At 37.4% G+C, this 23,462-nt stretch overlaps 1 long non-coding RNA gene across 1 annotated transcript in view; it reads left to right on the top strand.

Moving 5' to 3' along the window:
- LOC137502412 (uncharacterized) overlaps positions 1–22,352 on the top strand; it is a 30,463-nt gene extending 8,111 nt beyond the window's left edge. The window contains exon 2 of the long non-coding RNA XR_011018778.1: positions 21,566–22,352. This is a non-coding gene — a long non-coding RNA (uncharacterized lncRNA). The remainder of the gene's footprint in view (positions 1–21,565) is intronic.
- The last annotated feature ends 1,110 nt before the right edge of the window (positions 22,353–23,462 follow it).

Below are 23,462 nucleotides of genomic sequence, written 5' to 3' on the forward strand. Positions count from 1 at the left end.
CCGAACACCACCCGCATTTCCCCCCCCCCCCCCCAAAATATTGGTTCTGAATCTTGGGTGGGGGTCATATTCAAGCCGTTCATTCTTGTAAATATTTACTACGTTTACATGGAGTATTGAAATAGATTTGAATACGGTTACCGTACTCAATATACCATGTAAACGGCATTAAGGTCTTATTGTATTTTAGTTGCGTTCTAGAAAACAAGATAGATTTTTTCTCAGTACGGTTACAGTGCCATGTAAACGTGAAATGTAAGGTAATAAAATACGGTAAATCAAAGAATATGGGTAAATATGTGGTAAATATGAAAGCCACTGCTGCGGATACTTGATCTTCATTTGTTTCACTAGTGTTGCTGGCATGCCGGGTGCGCGAATAGCTGATCTCGCGGGATATTGTACTTTGCAAGAGTCGGGACTGTTGGTTACACAAGTCTACCTTGCTCACATCTGTCCCATGAAAGTGCTGTCTCGGTGGTAAGCGATGGATTCAAAACGGCGTCTGCGGTCACTTACTGTACATGAGAAACTTAAAGTTGTAAGCAAAGCTGAAATATACGGAAATCATGCCATTGGCAGAAAGTACGATATTGATGAATCGTGTATTCGTGATTGGCGGAAGAAGAAGGAAAAACTTCTAAAAAGTAAAGGCAATCGCAGAGCGTTCCGCGGGTGGAGTGCAGTGTTTCCAGAAATGGAAGAACTACTCCACAAATTTGTGATAGAGAAACATGAGTTAGGATAGGGTGTTTCTAGTGAAATGTGTCAATTAAAAGCACTAGAGATCTCAAAAGAACTCAAAACACAGGGTTTTACTGCAAGCTGCGGATGGATCCGAAACTTTTATCGGAGAAAGGGATTGTGCATTCGGAGACATACGTCAATTTCACTACGTCTCCCTAGGGCGTATGAAGAAAACTTAACGGCCTTTCAGCATCACATTCTTCATTTGAGGAAGCAAAATTCTTATTTGCTGTCGCTAATTGGGAATGCTGACCAGACACCTGTCTATTTTGAAATGCCATTGGAAAATACAGTGGATACAAAGGGTTCTAAAAGTGTAACCATCAGAACAGGTGGTAACGAAAAGCAACAATGCACGGTAATGTTGTGCGTATTAGCGGATGGAACAAGACTCCCTCCATACGTGGTTCTGAAAAGGAAAACACTTCCGAAAGGAAACTTGCCATCTGGTGTTACTGTTAGAACACATAAGTCCGGCTAGATGGACAGTGCGTTAGTCGAGGACTAAGAAGTAAGAATAAATAACCACCTAATCGATACTTTATTAATGCCCCAGGCAAAATTGAATAAAATTAAAACTTACAGGACATGTTTCGACCACTTAGTGGTCCTCTTCAGCTGTATAAATAAAGAACTGAAAAGAAAAACATTGACAATAAGCACAAATAAACGTGGTTATTTATTCTTACTTCTTGATTAAACATCGATACGGTCATGAAATGGACAACTTGTAAGTCGAGGACTAGGCGAAGTGCGTTTGGTAATGTCGCCCGGGAGCTTGTTACAAAAACGAAACATGCTTGTGTTGGACAGTTACCAAGGACATACAGCTGACGCCATAAAAGATATGATGAGGATAGGAAAAACCAATCTTGCAATAATTCCCGGAGGACTCACTTCTATTCTAAGTTGGTGGATGTGTGCATGAACCGGCCTTTCAAAACTGCATTGAAACAGTTGTATACCGAATGGATGTTTGATGGTGATCACGTGTTAACACCAACCAGATGAGTGAAGAGGCCTGAAGTGGGACTAATATGCTGCTGGATCAAGACTACATGGGCGCGCTTTCCCAACGATCTACTGTCCAAAAGCTTTAAGAAATGTGGAATTTCAAATTCAGCGTACGGTAGTGAGGACGACTATTTGTGGAAAGATGCCAGCGACGAAAGTTCCTATCATTATTTATAAGTTTCATATCCGTATTGATTGGATGCACGTATATAGACAAGAAAGATGTTCCACCTATTAATACTTTATTTATTATAAACAGATTCACATCAGTACTGGTTTCGGCCTCCTGTGGCCATCATCAGCTGGTATATTACAATATTGTAGTCATTATACATTGGTGTATGTCACAAAGATGTTGTTATGATTAGAGCATCGAGATGTCTAATGAGGTTAAAGATAACATGTGTTGTGATAATGTTTTGTCTATATGGGGTTGAAATAGTATCTACGACCAATGTGGCAGTGAAATGCTACAGTAAGCTAAAACTTATTGCATACACATTAAATATAATGAACACATTAAACATATTAAAATACATGAAACATAGTATAAAACATGCCATACGAGTAACACGCGTGAGTTTAAGCTCGTGGAATTTAAGTGTTTTGGCAGGTGTAAACAATTGCGACAGTGCTGTAATTTGCCACAGTGCATCTATTTGTATCGTGGAATCAAGTACTATCAACAATTAGTTCGTTCTTTGTTCGAGTGCCGTGCAATTAGTGTAATAGTGAAATGGCGCCAGGAACGAAGAAGAATCAACAGCAGGCCGAGTGCAGGAGTGCCAACCCAACAGAAGACACCGTGAGGAAAATAATAGAAGAGACGCTTCAGTCTAAGGTATTCGTGGAATTAATTGTGAGTACCATAGTGGACAAAATTACGGAGTGTGTGTTAAAGAGACTAGAGGAATCTGTTCAGTTCAATATAAATGCATGTGAGGACCTAAAGAATCAGATTGCCAAGAGAGACAAGGAACTCGCAGAACTTAAAGCGGAAGTGAAGTCAAATTATGATAATTTGGAACAATATCAGCGTAGAAATAACCTCCGCATATTTGGCATTCCGGAAGAGTCGAATGAGGACACGGACAATTTAGTATTAAATGTTGCACGTGACATTGGTGCCGACATAAAATTGACTGATATCGACAGGAGCCACAGAGTCGGGTTTAAAATCGGTAATAAACCCCGGCCTATTATCGTGAAGATGACAAGTTATCGCAGCAGGAAGGAGATATTCGCAAAGAAAAGGCATTTAAAAGGATCTCGTGTCACGATCCAGGAGGACCTTACGTCTGCCAGACTGACGGTTCTGAAGGCGGCTATCTCCAAGTTCGGCGTCAGAAATGTCTGGACCAGTGATGGAGTTATCCTGTTTAAGACCGCTGATGGCAGCATGCACCGCGCTACGCAGATGAGTGACATTCCATGAGCTTACTCATATCTAACCTGTGTTTAGTTTACTAACCCATAAGTTGGTAACCCTTTGTATTAAGTTTTGTTTCCTCTTCTAGGACACATATCTCTCTCTCTCTCTCTCTCTCTCTCTCCCCCCCCTTCACTGCTCTTGCATTCCACCCTGCTTGGCTGAACGGCTATAGTCTACCTGCTTGACCTTCACTAGCTCGTTAATTACGATTCTCCACTGGACACTGACCTTGTCCCAACCCTCTGTACAAACTCCGTACTTACAGTAACTTCCTTCTTAGTAATAACTAACAGCTGACTTTAACCTTTTCCTGTAAATAGTCAGAATAGATCTAGAAGATGATTATGTAACATACCAACCTCTTTCAGAGACGAGAAGGGGCATCAAAGATTGCACGAGTAGATTGCAGAAGCATGCGGAAGGGAAAAGTACATTACAAATTTTTCATACTAATATTAGAAGCATAAGGAAAAATAAGAACATTTTAGACGTTGTTTTGAAAGCATATGATCATAGGTTTGATGTCGTAATTTTAACAGAAAGTTGGTCACTGAGTAATGTAAATATAAGCAACCATGCCTTGTATACATCTTATTACAATGAGGGTTCAGTTAACAAATGTGATGGTGTTGTATTAATGGTAAAAAATGGTTTGGAGCACGAAATGGAAATTATTGAGTACGATGACTTTAAATTTCTCAGAGTAGTAATTAACTATGACAACAAGAAAGTAGCTATTACAGGAGTATATCGGTCACATGAATATCACAAACAGCGGTTTCTCAGTGCGTTAGATCATTATATCCAAGATAGATGCCATGTTGAAACCGAACTGATAATAGGGGACACAAATATAGACCTTTTAAATGAACACGACTGTGACGAATATCTCAACATGGTACAAGAAAGAAATTTTCAGTCCTTAATAAACAATCCTACTAGAGTATCTGGTACAAGTAAATCCTGTATTGATCATGCTTTGATTAAAAGTAGGTTGAGAAATGACGACATTCTGTCTATCATCTCTCAAAGTAAAATTTCAGATCATTATCCTATAATAGTAAGTCTCAACATTCAAAATGCCTCGGTCCCTAGTAATATACCAAATTTTCGACGTAACTGTTTTAAAATAGATCATTTTGAGCTTAAAAATCATTTAAGTAAAATAAATTGGGGAGACATCTTAAACAGCAGTGATTTAGATATCAAACTTGATAAATTCGTGAATACAATTAAAAGCTGCATGAGCCTGTCCACTGTTAAATTGAAATCAAAGGAAGTCAAAAGAACAGAATGGATTTCTTACGGTTTGGTAAAATCTATTCACACAAGAGACCGACTTTATCAACAATATTTAAAAAATAAGGGTAACTTGGAAATTAAAGAACAGTACAGGAAATATAGGAACAAACTAAATGATCTAATTATGAAAACGAAAACTGAGTACTATAGGAATCTGATCAATCGCAATTCAAATAACCGGGGTAAGGTCTGGGGCATAGTCAATGAAATAACACAAAGGTCAGTTAGAAAAGAAGAGATCAAGGAAATCAGATATAAAGGTGAAATCTGGAAAGATGACATAAATATTTCTAATAAATTTAACAATTATTTCATTAACGAAACCACTGAGAAAGCAAAGCATCGCAGACAGATTTCCGACTCCACATTAAATATCGCTCGCAACCCTCATACTTGCTTCCTTGCACCGGTAACAGAATACGATCTGAAGAGATGTTTGAGTGAAGTACATGAAAACAAAGCTGTAGGAATAGACAATATTTCGGCTCGAATTATTAAAGAAAATATAGAGTCATTAAAGGAACCGTTGCTGAATATTATCAATGATTCCTTCACCTTAGGTTACTTTCCAAAACAGCTTAAAACAACAATAGTAAAACCTCTTCACAAGTCTGGAAATATTTGTGACATTAGAAATTACAGACCCATTTCGATAACTACAACAATATCAAAAATATTCGAGAAATGCTTAAAGAACAATATTTACCAATTTTTAGAAAAACACCAAATACTTTCGCCCAGACAGTTTGGATTCATTAAAAATCTCGGAACGACTGATGCTATATCCGCCTTAACAAAGAGAATATACGAAAATCTTAATTCTTCTCTGCTCTCCACAGGGATATTTCTCGACCTTGAAAAGGCATTCGATAGTGTGTCACACCGCTTGCTCCTCCAGAAATTGGAAAAATACGGCTTTAGGGGTAATGTGCTGGATTTGCTTGAGAGTTACTTGACAGATCGAGTACAGTATGTCAAAATTAATCAACATCTAAGCACACCAATGAGGATAATAAAGGGTGTCCCACAAGGCACAGTATTAGGTCCTTTATTGTTTATTATATTTATTAATGATCTAGAGAAAACAATAGCAAATGCCGAACATACGCACGTCTTAACATATGCAGATGATACAGTCATTTATGTTGAGGGTGATAGCTGGAATCTCGTCAGACAGAGAGCAACTCGAGCACTGCTTAAAGTTCAAGCATGGTTAGATAATAATGAATTATTTCTAAACATTAAAAAGACAAAATTTATGAATTTTTCTGTAACAGATACACGAAACAATTTTAATGAATTAATTGTACACAACATCAACTGTAAATTTAATTGTAACTGCTACAAAATTTATAAAGTAAATAATGTTAAGTATTTGGGATTATTAATTGATTCGAACATGAAATGGAAAAGTCACATTACCGATTTAAGAAAGAAAATCAGAAGAACTGTTTATATATTTCATAACTTAAAATACATATCCAGTATAAAATTGTTAAGAGAGGTTTATTACGCTTTAGTTCAGTCTATTCTTAGCTACGGAATTTTGGCATGGGGAGGAGCCTACAAAAATGTAATCAATAAAATACAGGTTGTTCAAAACCTTATATTACGAATAATGTACCAGAAAGGAAGATTATACCCAAGTAGTCAATTATATGCTGAAGCAAATATATTTCATGTAAAACAGCTCTATGCCCTTGAAATATACAAATATATTAACAAAAACAAAAATATAATTGAGAACATTAAACATGAATATTCAACACGCAGTAAGATGAACCACCGTTGTATGTTATACAAACCCAAACTTAGCATAACAAAGCGCAATTTCTTGTACTTCATTCCAAAATTCTTTAATGTCTTTCCCGGTTCTTTACAAACTACTTTATTAGGTCAGAAAATGAGTCTGAAGTGTCTTAAATCCTTTGTCAGGGATAATAAAACTGTTATGGAAGAAATAACTAAATGAGAATATCACGTCACCATATCCAATTTCTATTCAATGCTCCACCATGTGCTGTTGATCATATCCGTCATTCACTCATACCCATACTCGTATTTCAGGCATCATTTAAAATATATTTCTCACTATGTAATTAATATTCTAAATTACCACACACAAGGTTTCACCTTACGTGGTATTTTACTGATATCTACTCGACTCTGTTGAGGTCGGTGTGATTTTGTATAATAATAATAATAATAATAATAATAATAATAATAATAATAATATATTTAATGTGTGCAAGAGATAGTTAGAAGTTCAATTTATTTTAAGTATTAATATGTTGATAATAATACTACTACTTCTGTAATATATGTGGTTTTGTTATAAGATTAATATTTCTCAAGTAATAATGTTATTAGAAGAGTTATGTATATATAAAACAGAGTCCTGTAAATATGTAAACGACATGATGAATGAATAAATACTACTACTACTACTACACTTGATAAGTTTAAACACACTAAAATGTAAGGTTTGTGATCTTTAGCATTTGCGATAAATGCTAAATACGTCGAAACTTTGTCGGTGTATGTGCCTTCATCTTATATGACCTGTACGAGTGGTTTTTAGCGATTTTGAATTAGCGATAAAATGCGAAATTGGTTCAAAATGCGAAATTATGCAATTTATGCGAAATAGATGCGAAACTCTTGGTTTTACACGAAATAAACATATATCTCTTTAAAAACTATGCATTTTTCTTAAAAATAAGATATATGTTGTTATTTATTTCAGGAGAAGGAATTATTATGGTGCCCATAGCGATCGTAAGGCGGTAACTTACTTTGATGGACACTTCCGTCCTAGTGTACGGAATATTTATAAGCTCAATATCACGGTTAGCTGGTCAGAGATATTTATTCTGTTTGTTTTGTAGCCTACCCGATTTATGTTAGATGATACCTGAAGCTATTTTCTCTGTGTGCATAGTAACTGTGAGCTGAAGTACGGAAAATGAAAAGCACCTCAGTGTGCCGCTCATTGTAAACAATCATGGCGGCATCCAAGCGCGGCATGGATGAGGTTATTCGTAACTGGCTTGAAAATAGTGATGTTGAAAGTAGAAATGATTCTCTGGAGAGTGAAAATACTTCTTCTTCAACTGACAGTGATGAAAGTGATTCTGATTGTAGTTCCGAGATGATAGTGTCAATTGAAACTACTTGACAAAACCAGAATGCAACAAGAGCGGGTGAAAAGTCTAGTAAAATGATATTTGGAATTATGATCTTGTTGACAATAAGCCTGTTTCTGTAACATGCAAACCAGTTTCTTAAATTCACTGTATAGTGAGGAGGGGGCTGGGAAATAATCCGAAAGAAATGGACGTAGGGAATGAATTTCTCACCACACAGCTCTGGGATCACGTTACTAAGGAAACCAATGCCTATGCTTCTATATTTCTGCTAATTTATCTGTTTCCCTTGAAACCAGTAATACGAACAAAAACTAGTTTCCTGTTACCATTGACGAGCTAAAAGCTCACTTTGCTCTGTGTATTCTTATGTATGTGATTAGTCAAATTTATGTTAAAGTGACAAAAAAATACATAAATGGTATGCAAGGGAATATTTCCTTTCACAAGTAATGGTGGACCAAAGGGTTAAATCATTATATCTTTCACTGGCCAAAGAGCACTGCAAAGAACAATCAATCAAACAGCAAATACACTTTCAAGAATACACGTTCAAACTCTTTGTGTTGACCCTTGATCATAGTCGCTTATTCTTGACTTTGGTGTTGAGCAGTAGTTCCTGTTTTAAAGTACGGTAGCGATTTATTTTATTGTCTGGTAGCCATGGGTAGAAGCAAAGTGACGATCAAACAGCATGCCGAGAGTCACAAATCGGGACATTTTTATGTAAGCGATACAGATAGGCCTATATTGATGTGCCGACTTTGCAATCAAAGACTTGAAGAAAAAAAAAAAATGTTTTGCAGTCCTTCCTTTGCCTCGGCAGCACTGCTGTGCATTTGGGCCTCCACGAACAGTGTCGATGTAGAATTATTTTTAGCAAGTACAAGATAATTGTAACTGATAGGCGGTCTCGAATGAAGGAGGACACCGTTTAAACAATTGGCATGCTGTACTTCAATCATCATTGAAATTCCTGTTCCTTGTAGGTGTGTTGTATTGTGATAAATAAATACGTTCAGAATAGTATTTTTCACTTTGAAATTGTGTTTGTAAATTTATAAATAGGCATATTCGTGTGTGTGCGTTAATAGACTACTTCTTGCAGTATTATAGTGATGTTTGTCTTATTTTCTATAGGCCTAGTGAATTCAAAGGTTATGGGCTCGGATCCCACTGGTGTTCGGTTGGCCAAATTTTGTTCTGTACTTAACATCTCTTCAACACGTACTAAATGTACGTAACACGACCTAATAGGTTGAAAGTCGGTTTTGATTAGCCAAATTATGCCTATTTTTAACCAATTTGCTACAAAATGCTAAATTTGAGAAATTTAGATGCTACAAAATGCTAAATTTGAAAATCAAAATGCTAAATCTCTGATTTTTAAATGCTATAAACCACGAACTCTACCCATTAGACACCCGGATGCACTAATCATAATAACATATTTGTGACATACACCAATGTCTAATGGCTACAGTATTGCAATATACCAGCTGATGATGGCCATAGGAGGCCGAAACCGGTACTGATGTGAATCTGTTTATAATAAATAAAGTAGTGATAGGTGGAACGTCTTAATGTAAATATACAAAAGTTCCTATGGTGAAACTTCATATGACAATGGTGAATTGTGAATGATCTGAGTATTGGACCGATTTTATTTATGATTTTATTAATTGTAAGCTGTTTGAATTTATATATGTGGTATATTTGAAGAAAATTAGTTTTTTTTTTTTTTTTTTTTCTGTCTCAGATTTAGGGTGTAGGTCTTATTCGGTGGTGGGTGGTATTTGGGGTTATACAGTATATATGCGTTGCATCGGAATCTGGGATTCATCAGTTTTTCAGAAATTATGAGGTTGTGGACCTGGCTTGTTTAAGTAAAGTTTGTTCTCCTTTTAGTGTTCTATCACCTCCACTTAGTCCGAAGCGCATCCTGAGTCATGAACTTTGACCTCATTTCCTTTGAACACTAAAGCGTATTAACCTAAACCCTTCTACACGAGTTACAGTTGAGTGTCCCCCAACAGGTACATTGAAGCTCGTTGAAATCGGTTGGCCTCAGGGTCTGGCCTCTCCATATTTGATCTAACTAATCTGTACACACTGGTACAAATATATTCTTTTGTATTGGTATGTCCTGTCAATACTCATTGAGGTATGAGCTAGGCACTTTTTTTTTTATACAGCCAGCGACTATTATGAATGGTGCCGGGCTGAGTAGCCCAACTTGGCTCAGTCCAGTGTTATTGGAACGTGCTCAAATATGTCAGCTTTGTGTTGGTAGATTTATTCACACATAAAAGAATTGCGGGGCAAAATTCCAGCACATCAGCTCCTCTGAAAACCATTAAAGTTGATAGCGGGACATAAAACCAGTAACATATTATTATTATTATTATTATTATTATTATTATTATTATTATTATTATTATTATTATTATTATTATTATTTAATTTTTTTTTACCAAGCGAATGGACCACTAAGGATCACGCTACAACTTCATTTCTTTCTCTTCGTGTGGAGTTTTCTCTGTGTCCAATACTCCTTCATGCGTTCGCTGGCCTGCTTCCGCTGTTCATCTGTCCAGGCTCTTCCGGTCTTCCTAGTTCTTCCTGCGGCTTGAACACCTTTCAAATTCTTCAGTGTGTTCCTAAATGTATTCCTTTCTAACAGCTGGTCTTCAAAGATGCTTAACCTTTCCATATCCTTCTTCATTTCCTTAATCCATGCTGTAGCAGTCTTTTTTCTCCAGAAGTAATCAAATGTCTGTTTGGCAAGTCTGTTTGCGTTCATTCTGTATAGATGTCCAAGAAACGCAAGCCTCCTTTTCTTCATCGTCTCTGAGATTCTTTCCACCTTCTGGTAAACTTCTTTGTTACTCCGAAGTTTCCATCCGCTTTCAGTTTGGACAGCTTCCATAATTTTTCTGAGGATTCTTCTTTCCAGGACCTCTAGCTTCTCCAGCTTGTAGTTCATGGACAGGCATTCACTGGCATACAGGCATTCTGTTTTGACCACGGTGCTGTAATGTTTTAATTTGGAATTCCAGGATAAGCACTTCTTATTCTAGATGTTTTTTGTCAAGCCGTATGCTCTCTTCATTTTTGAGGTCCGATCTTTCACTGCAGCTTTTTCTAGTCCATTCTCCTGTATCGTCTCACCAAGGTACTTGAATTTCTTGAACCTTCCTATCCGTCCTATCTCTGTTTCCAGGAATTTTGGTCCATCTTTGATGTTCGTCATGAATTTGGTCTTTTCTGCTGAGATCCTAAGTCATGTTTGGCTGGGGATTCTTTCCAAGAGGTTAACCTGGATGGTTGCCACCTCTGGACTTTCTGATAGTATAGCAAAGTCTTCAGCAAAAGCCAAGCAGTTGACTTTAATCCCACCTGATTTTCTCCCTAGACAGATCAGGATTATCCCTTGATATTCAAGTTCTGAGTTCCATATTCTCACTATGTTTTCTAGGACACAGTTGAATAGTAGTGGGGATAATCCATCCCCTTGCCTCACGCCTGTCTTGATTTCAAATTATTGTGAGAGATGCCCGAAGAATTTTACCTTGGAGGTTATGTCTGTTAGGGTCTCTTTGAGATTATATTTGCCAGTTTGGTTTTGACTCCAAATTCCGTAATGATCTTATCCAAAGTCTCTCTGTCCACCGAATCGAAGGCTTTTTTGAAATCTGTAAACGACACCACAATTTTCTTACCACTCAACATTCTGTGGCGGAGTATTGACTTCAGGTTGAATATTTGAGGAGCATCGTTTCAAATCTTATTAAATGCACAGATTATAATTTTACAAGAAGTTACAAAAACGTTTTACTTCCTAACCAAATAAGACATGTCAAAATTCTAAACGGCGAAATCTAGATATTGAGGTTATGTTCCCGAATCAGTCATGATTCAAATCATTTCCCAATACATGAAGGCATCATTCTAATTATAAAATTTCACTTAATACGTTTTGAACCAATTCACTGAAGAAAATACATTTTAATACAACCTTTTATTCACATAATACAATTTGAACCGTTCATTTGATTCCAAAGATTTTTATTGACTTTATTGTTAGCTACAACGCATCATGTACAGTAAATTAAGTTATAATTAACACATTGTTAATGCTATATGGATGTTTCACAGTTTTGCAAGTAATCCTTCTTCCTCATGCAAACAGTCACAGTTGTCATCATGAGTCGGCATACCAGTATCTGACATTGAACCCATGTTTAGTGCTGAAACATAAAATTGCACACTGTCAAACTCCTTCCAGCTGTCTCCAAATCTGGCTTTCAGCAGGTTCTCGACATCCATTTTTTTTTTAGCGTCAGGTAATGTTCTCGGTTTATCGATTACGGGAGGACTGGGCGCGAGTTGGCCGAGCGGTTAGGGGCGTGCAGCTTTGAGCTTGCTTCCGGGAGATAGTGGGTTTGAATCCCACAGTCGGCAGCCCTGAAGATGGTTTTCCGTGGTTTCCCATTTTCACACCAGGCAAATGCTGGGGCTGTACCTTAATTAAGGCTACGGCCGCTTCCTTCCTATTCCTAGGCCGTTCCTGTCCCATCGTCGCCATAAGACCTATCTGTGTCGGTACGACGTAAGAGCAAAATAGCAAAAAAGATTATGGGAGGTTCATGTACCTGGCCTAGCCTTATGCCTCGTTTCAGAAGGGTTACGAATCGCTTTGAGGGGTCATCAAACCTGTACGTCGGTTCCATCTTTATTGTAACGTGATACTGACCACTTTTCTTGCTTTTCTTTAGAACCAACCTCTTCATTTCTTTAATCCCTTCTGTTACCTCTACTACAGTGGTAACACCAAACAAGGTACAAACAGAGTTAAAAGGGGAAGGTAAGAGCAAACTACACAATATAAGAAAACACTACACACTCGGAAAAACAGTAGCTGGCATTACTCGGATCTCCAACAAAACATGTACGAAATATCAGTAGGGCCAACTAATGAACCGGGAAGATGAAAGGACTGGGAACCTACCAAAGGCATGGACATGGCTTAGATAGCGGATTCTGAAATGAATCACCGTGATCCTTAGTTTTAAAAAATATTATTTACAAGATAATTTTACAAATACATTCCAAGTTACGAGCTATAAGTTCAGTGATATACATAGCTTATTTCATAGCAGTGTAAACTCAAATTTCAAATCAACTATACATCTAGTTACCTATGCAGTAGTACAATGCAATTTACAGGTTATCCAAAATTTAGCGTACCTCAAGTGATACAGAACTACCAGAGGCAAACCCCAAGGGAAATAACATTAAACTACAATATACATATTTTAGTGAAACAAAACAGGAATGCCTCGGAAACGAACAGGTAAGTCCAGCTGAAAAACTAAGGCGTCATAAGTAACTAATTTGGTGAATCTAGGCGAGGTTAGGGCAGACTCCTGTATGAAGAGCAAATCGGAACATTACCGAAATTTTAGCAGGAACGGAATTCAAGAGTGCTTACCCGAGGAGAGAGCCATCCCGGAAGCCGGGGGACGTCAACCAGATAGTCTTCTCGCAGACCGATAAACCAAGACCGACAGAATTCAGGATACAGAATTAATTCGAACACTGCCTCGCTCACTATATATAGGAATTACTGGCCTTGGAGGCAGCCAATCAGCATGCACGTGTTCCCTATCGCCATCTAGACTCACCAATCACAACCTTACTTTCGATCGCGAACTTTGACTAACATTCTAGAATGCGCATGATTGCGAAAGTCGTATTTTTCCAGAATAGACAGAACACACTTTCTAGAACACATACCAACAAAGTAACACACCCTGTACAAAAGTTATGTAACTTTCTGGATCTTTCCAGGAACTATAGACAGAATTCTACTATTTACAAATGCCTATGTTACAACATTATACAGTACAGGTTAGGTCAATAAAAATAAAACTGCATATCGTATTTTACAAACAACGTCTTCAAAAAAAATACATTCCACTCGCTTTACATATTTCACTTGTAACACCTTCCAAATTCTTAGAATGCTGCTAGCGAACCCTGAGTGAGATAGATTGACGGAGTGACTGAACAGCAGGCTCAGGCAGGCACTTCCCCGCCTTCCAACATTCCTCTTCTATAATTTTGGCCCAGTCCAGGTGTCTTTTTGCTCTCCTCTTTATTGATCGATCCACCTTGTTCTAGGACTCGTTCTAGCTCTGTTCCTCTCCATAGTCTGTTTTGGTATTCTTTCCTCCATTCTCTTTACATGTCCAAACCTTCTTAGTTTATTCCTTTCAATTTTCTCAATTATGTTTTCTATCCCGACTAATTTTTTTTTAAACATCTGTGTTCCTCACTCTGTCTTCCCTATCGTACTTCTTAGGTACAATAGAAGTCTGTTATAGTAGCGAGAATTCATAACGGTGAAAAATTTGCTTGCTGTAGCGGATTGTTCTTATATCCGATTTTTCGTAAAAGTACACATTGAAATTGGTATGAAACAGCAATCAGTTTGTTCAAAACTTATATTTTTGTGGATGAAATCCACACTATGCCTTATTCGTTTGTTATTTTTCTAAATCCGGTACTATGTGAAAGTATGTTTAATTTCATTCTGAAAAAATTGGAATATCATTCCAGAGGCCTCAGTGTAAAATGTTTCGGTTTTCCTCTTCAAACAGCATCACCTAACCTAACCACATATGCATCATGAAAGCATATTTCAAGCGCACGTAGAGAAATTATAACCACCTTGCCACGAATTTACATGGAAATATTCCGAAATTCAGCTAGACGCGAGAAAATATAAACTATCCTCAGAAATCAGTGATGTACTCTACGATATCTAGAAGTGAATCAGATTCTTACTTAATTTCAGTATATAACTTTAAAATTAAGCGATCGTTTGCTTCAGCCTTTATTTCTAATGAGCTAACTGCTATCGACCATGTCATTTATGCATTTATTACAAAAACGTGTTATCGTTTTTTAAATTTCCTTTTAGCGTACAGCAGTCCACAGGTATTACTAATCGACTCCGACATCGCTTTCGAATGTCGGCGAGAGAGCTCCCATGTGTACATAGCAAGAAAACAATAGCCTACTGTTCGATGGTCAATTGCATTTTGTAGCAAATGTTTGTTTTCTTATTCAAACAGCGTCACCTAACCTAACTTGACCATAATATATTTATCATGAAAACATATTCCAAGTGCCAGTAGAGAATTGATAACATCTCGCTATAAAGTTTTCATGGGAATAGCCTCTCTGAAATGTAACCAGATGCGAGAAAATAAAAACTAACCTCTGAAATCAGTGATGTGCTGTGCCATATCTTGAGGTGTATTGCATTCTTACTTCATTTCAGTGTAGAGTATTAAAATCAAGCGTTTTTTTACTTAGCCTTTATTTTTAACGAGTTAAAAACTGCTATCAACCATATTATTTACGTATTTATTATGAAAACAAGTTGTCCTCTTTCATTTCTGATTTTCTATACAGAACGGAAGTTGACGGGTATTAGTAATAAGAGACTCCAGCATCGCCTTCGAATGTCGACGAGAGAGCTCGCTAGTGGATGGAAACTATACTGAAGGTGATCGCTTGCATGCATAAATATCGGTACCGGTAAAAATCGTGCACGCGAAATCTCTCATAATAACGGATGCGCCAGTGACAAGGCTGTCTCTGTAACCGAAGGATAATACACAGTTTAACATAGGAATTTTGAAGGGACAGAAAAAACCTGACATTATAATGGGGTTCTCATTATATGCCGTACTTGTTATAGCGACTTCTACTGTATTTCATATCACTGGCTTGAATTCTACTCTCCTCCCTACTGTCATTGTACAGTGCAATATGGGTGCATAATTCCTTTTTTACACTATCTCTTTACACTTCCTTTTTCCAGACAAGATTTCTTACACTCTGGTAGAACTTTTGTTAATCTCCATGTCCAACCTCAGTAGCGGCAATTGGGAATTAAAAGTGCGGGGGCAAAAAAAAATACAGACAACAAAGAGGACCCAGGTTTGTTTCATATAGCGGTAGATAGGGAGGGGTGGACGGGGAGGTGGGGGGTGGGGGGGTTATATACATCGAAACTAATAAAGGCCAAAAAATGGTAAGCTTTTTATGCTCTCTCAGCGAATTTTGACAGAGAGGTGGAGATTGACAGTTTATCAACTTAAATGCTGTTATAATGCTGTAGAATAAAACTTACACCAAAGGAACAATATTACACATTTATTACAATTAAAAAGAAATACGGCATGATTATACAATTAAAACAGTAGAAAGAATCACGACTGTGATGAGAAAAAGGAGACTGACGTTTTATGGACATATCAAAAGAATCATCATTTAGGAAGAAGGTTGCGGGATTGAGGGATGCGTCTGAAGAGCAACATGCGAAGCCACGGAACATCTCGGTGGAAGAACGAGCAAGAAGAAGTCAAAGACTCAAGAATCTTTGGCGAGAGTGTAAAGAGAAGGGTATCAGTCTGCGTGACAGAAGGAAGATTGTGTAAACGTGGCCCACAGGTGGCCGTATCGATTAATAATAATAACAATTAAAACCATTCAGTATTTGACTAAACACTAAAAGACTAACAGACACTAAAGAGACTACCAGACTGACGAATGCACGTGTCAAGGTGGTAAATCGTACCTCAGTGTCTATGACCTTAGCAAAAAAAAAAAAAAAAAAAGCCCTGGTACCCTTCCTCATATCACAGGCAAAGTCTCCACTATTTGCTGTGGCGCTATACAAATTGGTTAGCCGGGACGAAGAACATTTTGTGCGTATTTTGGCTAATAAATTTTGTAATGATTAAAGAAAATGAAGAAAAGGATTATCTGGTACAACAACATGGCTTTTACAAATGGATTTTTTAAAAAATAATTTCTGTAATTCCTAGTTTCAGCCAGCTAAAATGGAATAAAAATTTAATATTTTCTCCAAAAAGCTGATGATGATTGTTACCATGTTTTGGTGGATCGCAGAGAGATGAAATGCTGGGGTGAATGGGTCTATCTACAATATCAAAATTAATTTAAAACTTGAACTGAAGGTTGTATTTCTTAAAAAGCAACAAACTTAACAAATTTTCACTTAGTGAAATAACAGTGACACATTTAGGGATTAAAAATATAGAACCCCAGAATAGAGAATTAAACAGCTTTGGGTTACAAGCCTCAGATTTACAAGTTCTGAGCTACCAGCTCAAGTTTACACAATTTACAATTTTATAAATGATGTATAATGTAGGCAAGGGCAGAAATCCCCCAATTCAAGAGCACTTGCTCCAAAAGTTACAATCTCTAGCCTTCCAGAGGCATCCCTCACAATTACAAAAAACTTAGAAAAGAGCTTACCTGTTCTCCAACATTAACAAATTTCGAACACCCGCTTAAGGTAACATTACCTCAAAAATCTTACACTCTCTGGTCTCTCTAGGCACAATTTACAATAGAAGGTACTTTTATACAGGGGTATCTATTACCCAACCTACTGGGCCTTCAAGGACAAAGAACAGGTTAGATTACTGGCCCGAACACAAAATGAATGGAGGCGTATACTTGCACTCCTAGATAATGAAGAATAAAATCCTAACAGGACTTTCGGCCCAGATATACAGGGGCTAATCCCAAGCTACTGAGGTGACTTGAATGAAGGTTACTTTAAGGCATTACAGAAAAGAAGAAAAACATTTACTAAGTCGTAGTCACCTCGAACCAAGTTGAAGGGGAACTCGAGAGGGTAACACACTCTCTATCCCCGATTTACAGTTAAAGACTTCATGAAATTTTTACATTAGCCGAACAGAACTTTTCATTTTAGAAAATGTTGGTTACATAGTTAGAAATTCGGACCTTCCCCTCGGATAAGTATGCGGAAACAGCAAGAAAGATAGAATTTATGTGGCCATTACCTGGCTAATGTTCTGCCTGCCGAAGACTGAGGCTGTCCCGCCTCCTGCCTTAACACACACACTCAGAAAGATGATAATAAATGAGACAAGGAAACTTGAAAAGCAGCAACTTATATACCCTCAGGGAAGGTTAGAGAGAATTCTGGACTAATCCGGACACACCCTCTCAATTTTTATTGGCTAATTCAGAGTAAACAAGAAATGCGGGATTGGTTGAAAATTAATTACAAAAATTCATGATTGGCCAGATTCAAAACTGGCGGAATGAAAAAGAAGTGTTGCCAACCCAAAAATAAATGAACATAGATTCAGTTATGAAAATCTAGAAATACTTCTTTAATTTATAAGTTCTTCCACCTTCCACCAGAGTGCATGACCAGAGTTTTTGAAATGATATCTATGGAGGAAAGTTTAAACTCCTTGAAGTAAACAAACACAAAGCAAATAAATCCAGTCAGTTTAGGAAACTTCACAACAACACAATTACTCAATACTTCAGTAGTGACATCTTCTGATTAAAGTTCCAATTTCATGTAGTAGCAGTTTCACGTTTGGATAGATAGATAGATAGATAGATAGATAGATAGATAGATAGATAGATAGATAGATAGATAGAGTTCTTTAAGGCGCATCTTTTGAATTTGCAGAGTTGAGGTGTACCTCCCATTACAATGATGTTGATGATGATGATGATGATGATGCTTGTTGTTTAAAGGGGCCTAACATCTAAGGTCATCGGCCCTCTCCAAAAAGTGGGAGTGGGGCTGCCCCCCCTCGCCCCCCTTCCCTAGTTGCCGCTACCGTCCAGCCTTGTATTTGCATTAATTCACTGCCTAGGTATTTGAAACCGTCAACAATTTCAAGACTTTGACCATCAATTTTCACAGTGTGTTTCCCTTGTCTTTCTTTTCTTGATATTACCGTGGTCTTTCTCTTCTTTGCACTGATTTTCATACCATACCTTTCAATTGTCGTGTTCAGTATATTGAGTTGTTCTTGTATTTCTTTGCTCTTTTTTCCCCAAATCACAGTATCGTCTGCAAATAGTAATAATTTCATCTTTGTATTCCCATATGCTTCCGTTGTCTCCTTTAGAATTTCATTCACAACCGTTAGGAACAAAAGAGGTGACGGCACACACCCCTGTCTTAGTCCAGTTTCTGTCTTTCTAACCGGAGTCTTTACACTGCTGACGCAGTTGTTGTACATTGCTTACACTATTCCTACAGTTCGTGTACCCAGTCTCTTTTCCCACACCTTCTGCCTTGAAACACTACTGTTTGCCTTTGTTAGATCTATGAATGGATGACCGGATCCTTTCCGTATTTCCAATACTTTTGCATTAATTGCCTCGTACTGAAGATCGGGTCCACTGTAGATCTTCCACTTCTAAAGCCATACTGTTCCTTTTGCAACTCTCCTACCTTTCTTCTCATTCTCCTATCCAAAATCCTTTCTGGTATTTTTGCCACTTGTGGTAAGAGTGTGGTTTCTCTATAGAGATATTAAGAACAAATATCCTGGTGCTCTGAACAATGCCAGAGGGTTTATAGGAGCACTACAAATGGAAAGACCAAGCTTGTTAGCTGCAGTCTCTTTATGTGCGGCCAGTATCCAGTGTTCGGGAGGTAGTGGGTTTGAGCCCCACCTTCGGCAGCCCTGAAGATGGTTTTCCATGGTTTCCCATTTTCATACCAGGCAAATGCTGGGGCTGTACCTTCCTTCCCACTTCTAGCCCTTTCCTGTCCCATCATCGCCATAAGATCTATCTCTGTCGGTGCGACGTGAAGCAACTTCCAAGAAATGGAAAGTACTGGAACACCAGTCTGTGTGTTTTTGACCTGATACCGAAAGCGAATGAACCATTGCCTAGGTGATGATTTCAGACACGAGAGTGAAATGTGAGATGTTCTGATTCACAAACGGTATAGCAGTGTGTTGTAGACCGCTTGGGGCACTATTTTGACAGTTCATAGAGTTCCAGTACTTTAATATTAATGTTTGTTTGTTTGTTTGTTTGTTTGTTTGTTTATTGCCTTTCTTATATGGCGGGGCTCAGGCTATGGAGCCTGCTATTATGCCAAACCATATTACACAACAGCTTTATAAAATCATTTTTACATGTATTTCTAAAAATCACTAAAAGTAATTTACTTAACCTCTAAATTTTCTATCCTTATTGATAATTAAGAGCTAATCATTAAATTTTACGTTGGTGAAATCTACTTTTTACATATTTGAATACCACATTAAACATTTCCTTTTAAATAGCCTCGGATTGCCTATGCCTCTAATTTCAGCTGGGATTGAGTTCCAGGAACGTATGGTAGCAGGTATGAATGAGTTGTTGTACGAGTTACTGTGGTGAATGGGAATGGACAAGAGGGAACGCGTGGATGACCTTGAGGGAGCTCTATCTGAAGGGGAGAGGTATTTAAAGTCTGTTCTAAGATAATCTGGTTTGCTCGTTTGCAGAATACTGTGGAGAAGGGAAACAGCGTGGTATTTACGTCGTTCAGTCAATCTTAGCCACGACAGCTGAGAGAGGAAAGGGCTAATATGAGTTTGTATTGGGATATTTAATACGAATCGAGCACAAGCATTGTAGGCTCGCTGTAGTCGACATGAGTGTGTTTTGCTCATACTATTATAAACTACATCTCCGTAGTCAAATATTGGAAATATTAGACTCTGTACTAATAATTTTCTTGTGTTTCTTGGAAGGAAGTCCCTCATCCTTTTTGCAGAATGTAATGAGTAGAATACTCTTTGACAAATTTTTGTGACGTGTTCCGACCAACTTAAATATTTATCCAATACTACTACTTTACCTACTTACAAACATGATGCTGTATTTTACGGAGGTTTACTCATTTTCCTGTCTTGCACGTGATACTTATAATCTGTACGGTTAATACATTCCTGAGAGTCATTCCATTTGTTAGCTTCCATGTTTCATGTAGGTCTTGTATTCGTACGACATATAATATTTGCAGTGACTTTTGTCTAAAAGCCAAGAATGCCTACAAGATTTGCTTATGATCATCACAAATTGTTACCCAAGAACCCACTATAATGGATTGCGAGTATGTCAGGTTAATTTAAAGTTTCCCAGATAGAAAAGATTTTCATTCATTGGTGAATTTAAAGAAGTTTCAAATTTTTGTTTTGATAAATTTAACCTTCTATGACATTTTTGTCGATATGTTGAGTACTCAACTGCTCTGCTATCAGCTGTCACAGGTGGCCTAGGTGTCATTGAAGAGGCATATGAGGGACATGAGTGAGGTAGTTTTCTGTTGCTTTCCTCCCCAAGCCAGAAATTGCTATTATATATATCATTCTGCCAAGACACCTGATAAGCACACACCAACCACCCTTTGAGCCATGTTTTCACACTACTGATAACAGGGACTGGCTGCATTACTAGCATCATGCATAGCTCATCGTCAAAGCCAGGGATGGGTCTGAGAATAACTTACTCTAATTGATACTAGGAGATACAGTGCATTATAAACACTATGTTCTCCCATCAAGGTCAATAAGTAAATTTATCAAGATTAATGAGCAAAAATATTCATGTAACAGTGTGTTACTTGCAACCCTGACTTTATTTATTGTATTCTGTACATTTAAGACATTTCTCAGTTACTGTGCACTTGTAGTGCTTGTCAGAGCATCAGTAAGGATATTTCTGAAGGTCCAAAGAACAAACTGACTTGAATACCTCTCACCAGACATCATCAACATATACTGTACTTTGGGAATATGTTAGACCTTATTATGTTATAATAATCAAAGCTGTTTTTTCTCCCTAAGACATTGTTGTTAACATGACTTTGTCAGTGTCACACAACTGAGAAATGTTTTGTCTGTGAGTTTCATGCCCATAATTACGTATTGTACTGTTAATAGTGACCTTTTCTTTCAGCTACTGGAATTGTTAATGGCTCTTACAGATGTTTTAAATGTTGTATTAATGGAAACTTTACATTTCACAGCAGAAGTGGTGATAATTCCAAATCAAGTTCACCCTCCAGGTCATCAAGAAGTCCGTATCACTCGGAGGACTCGGGACATTCGAGAGACAAACGTCGGCATTAAAACTCTCTCTTTTTTACGTATCTTTGTGCTGTGGAACTTATGTTGCGTGAGGACTCATTTTGTGTGTGTGTGTGCGTGTGTGTGTGCGTGCGAAAGAAGTGAAGTCCTATCCCCTGTACCTATGTATCCCCACAAAGCTTGTTTGTATATCTTGATACTGTAATGCACTTGAAAATATCAGAAATAGAGTTAATTTATTTTGGACTTTTGCACAACTTTTTCTTGTTTTGCTCTCAAAACTTGTGTGTAATTGTTAGTTGTGGACAGTCTTGCTGCAAATTGGGTCAGAATATTAGGAGTCTGCAACCACACTTGTTTTATGTGAAAAATAGAAATCTTAGATCAGCATTAATGGTGTGACATGTTAATGTTATCAGCAGGCATCGAAATTTAAGGCACTAAAAATTAGTATTGCGGGCACCTAAAAAAGCACTAAGAAGAAAACCACAGATATAAACGATATTGAAATTATATTGCACAACAAAATGTGTATGTGCAAAATAGCTCTCACAACACTACTGCACTAGAAAAAATAAATTATAACTGTTTATTAATCAGTATTCATAATCACAGCTAAAGTAACCATTCTCTTCTACACATGTTTTGTTTAACCCCTTATAGGTTGGTGGCTAAATATTTAGCCACCCCACATAAAGGTCCATATTGTTTAAAAATTGTAATGAATTTGGCCTTTATCACCATAAACCACATGCCTGAACAATTAGTGGCTAAATAGTAAGCCACACAGAAAATTTTGAAGGTTTGCAAGCAACTGGAATTGGAATACGATCGAGGTGGCTAAGGATATTGCCACCATCCATTGAGGCTCCATGGAAAAACATGGTTATGCTATATTGGAGTGAATTCGATGTTGTTTTTCTAACAAACAAAATTTGAATTGCTGGTTGTGGCTATATCAATGTCTTCAGTTTATATTCAGACAGTTTATTCTGTCAAAAGTTAGCAGATCTCTTCACAAGTACATTGTTTTATGAAGTTATTTTGTTGACGTTGCGCCAAACAATACTATGCTTGCCAACTATTTATTTTGCATTATAAAGGAAACACGTGTAGTTATAGAATAATGTGAGGTAAAAATGCATGCAGAAATAAACATGTATGTAACCAATATGCGACTTTAGTATGGGAAATTATCCGCTCAGATAATATTATCACCTTTATCCGAGTTGGCAAGTGACAAAACATAACCTCACTTTTAATCGAAGGCCTAGGCCTTTGTTTATGCTATAAATGATAATTATAACAGCGTTCAGCTGCTATAAAACATCTGTCTATCCGTAATTTCTTATCTGTGTTTCAAGATACGTCATGGAGAAATACGTGGACGTAAATAAACATGTCGGTACACGAGCTATTCGACTTACTAGATGCTGTTTCAGCAGATCAAGCATACGACTCCTAGGAAGGTGGGGATAGTGATGCTGAAGATTCTGTTGCGTACAGAACTGGGATGATGGATACATCTACTCATCTAAAAGCAGCAATGACTCTGTATTGTACGATAATATGTCAGAGATTGAATCAGCTGATCCCATGGGTACTGATGACATTGACATACAAGATTATTTTGAAAATTTTCCTAGTCTCTCATCAAGGTTCATCCAAATTTGTAAAGACTATTCGTATTTGTCCTATGGTATTGTTTAAAAGTTCCTACAAATGAAAGAAAATTGTGGCTTCAGGCTAAATAAGTAGCCACCATCCACATACAGAAAGTTGTGGGTTAGAATGGATGGTGACTAAATATTTAGCCAGCTTATTTTTATTCGTATATAA

This window comes from Anabrus simplex, chromosome 10 (genome assembly GCF_040414725.1).
Source record: "Anabrus simplex isolate iqAnaSimp1 chromosome 10, ASM4041472v1, whole genome shotgun sequence".
In the NCBI taxonomy this organism is placed as follows: Eukaryota; Metazoa; Arthropoda; class Insecta; order Orthoptera; family Tettigoniidae; genus Anabrus; species Anabrus simplex.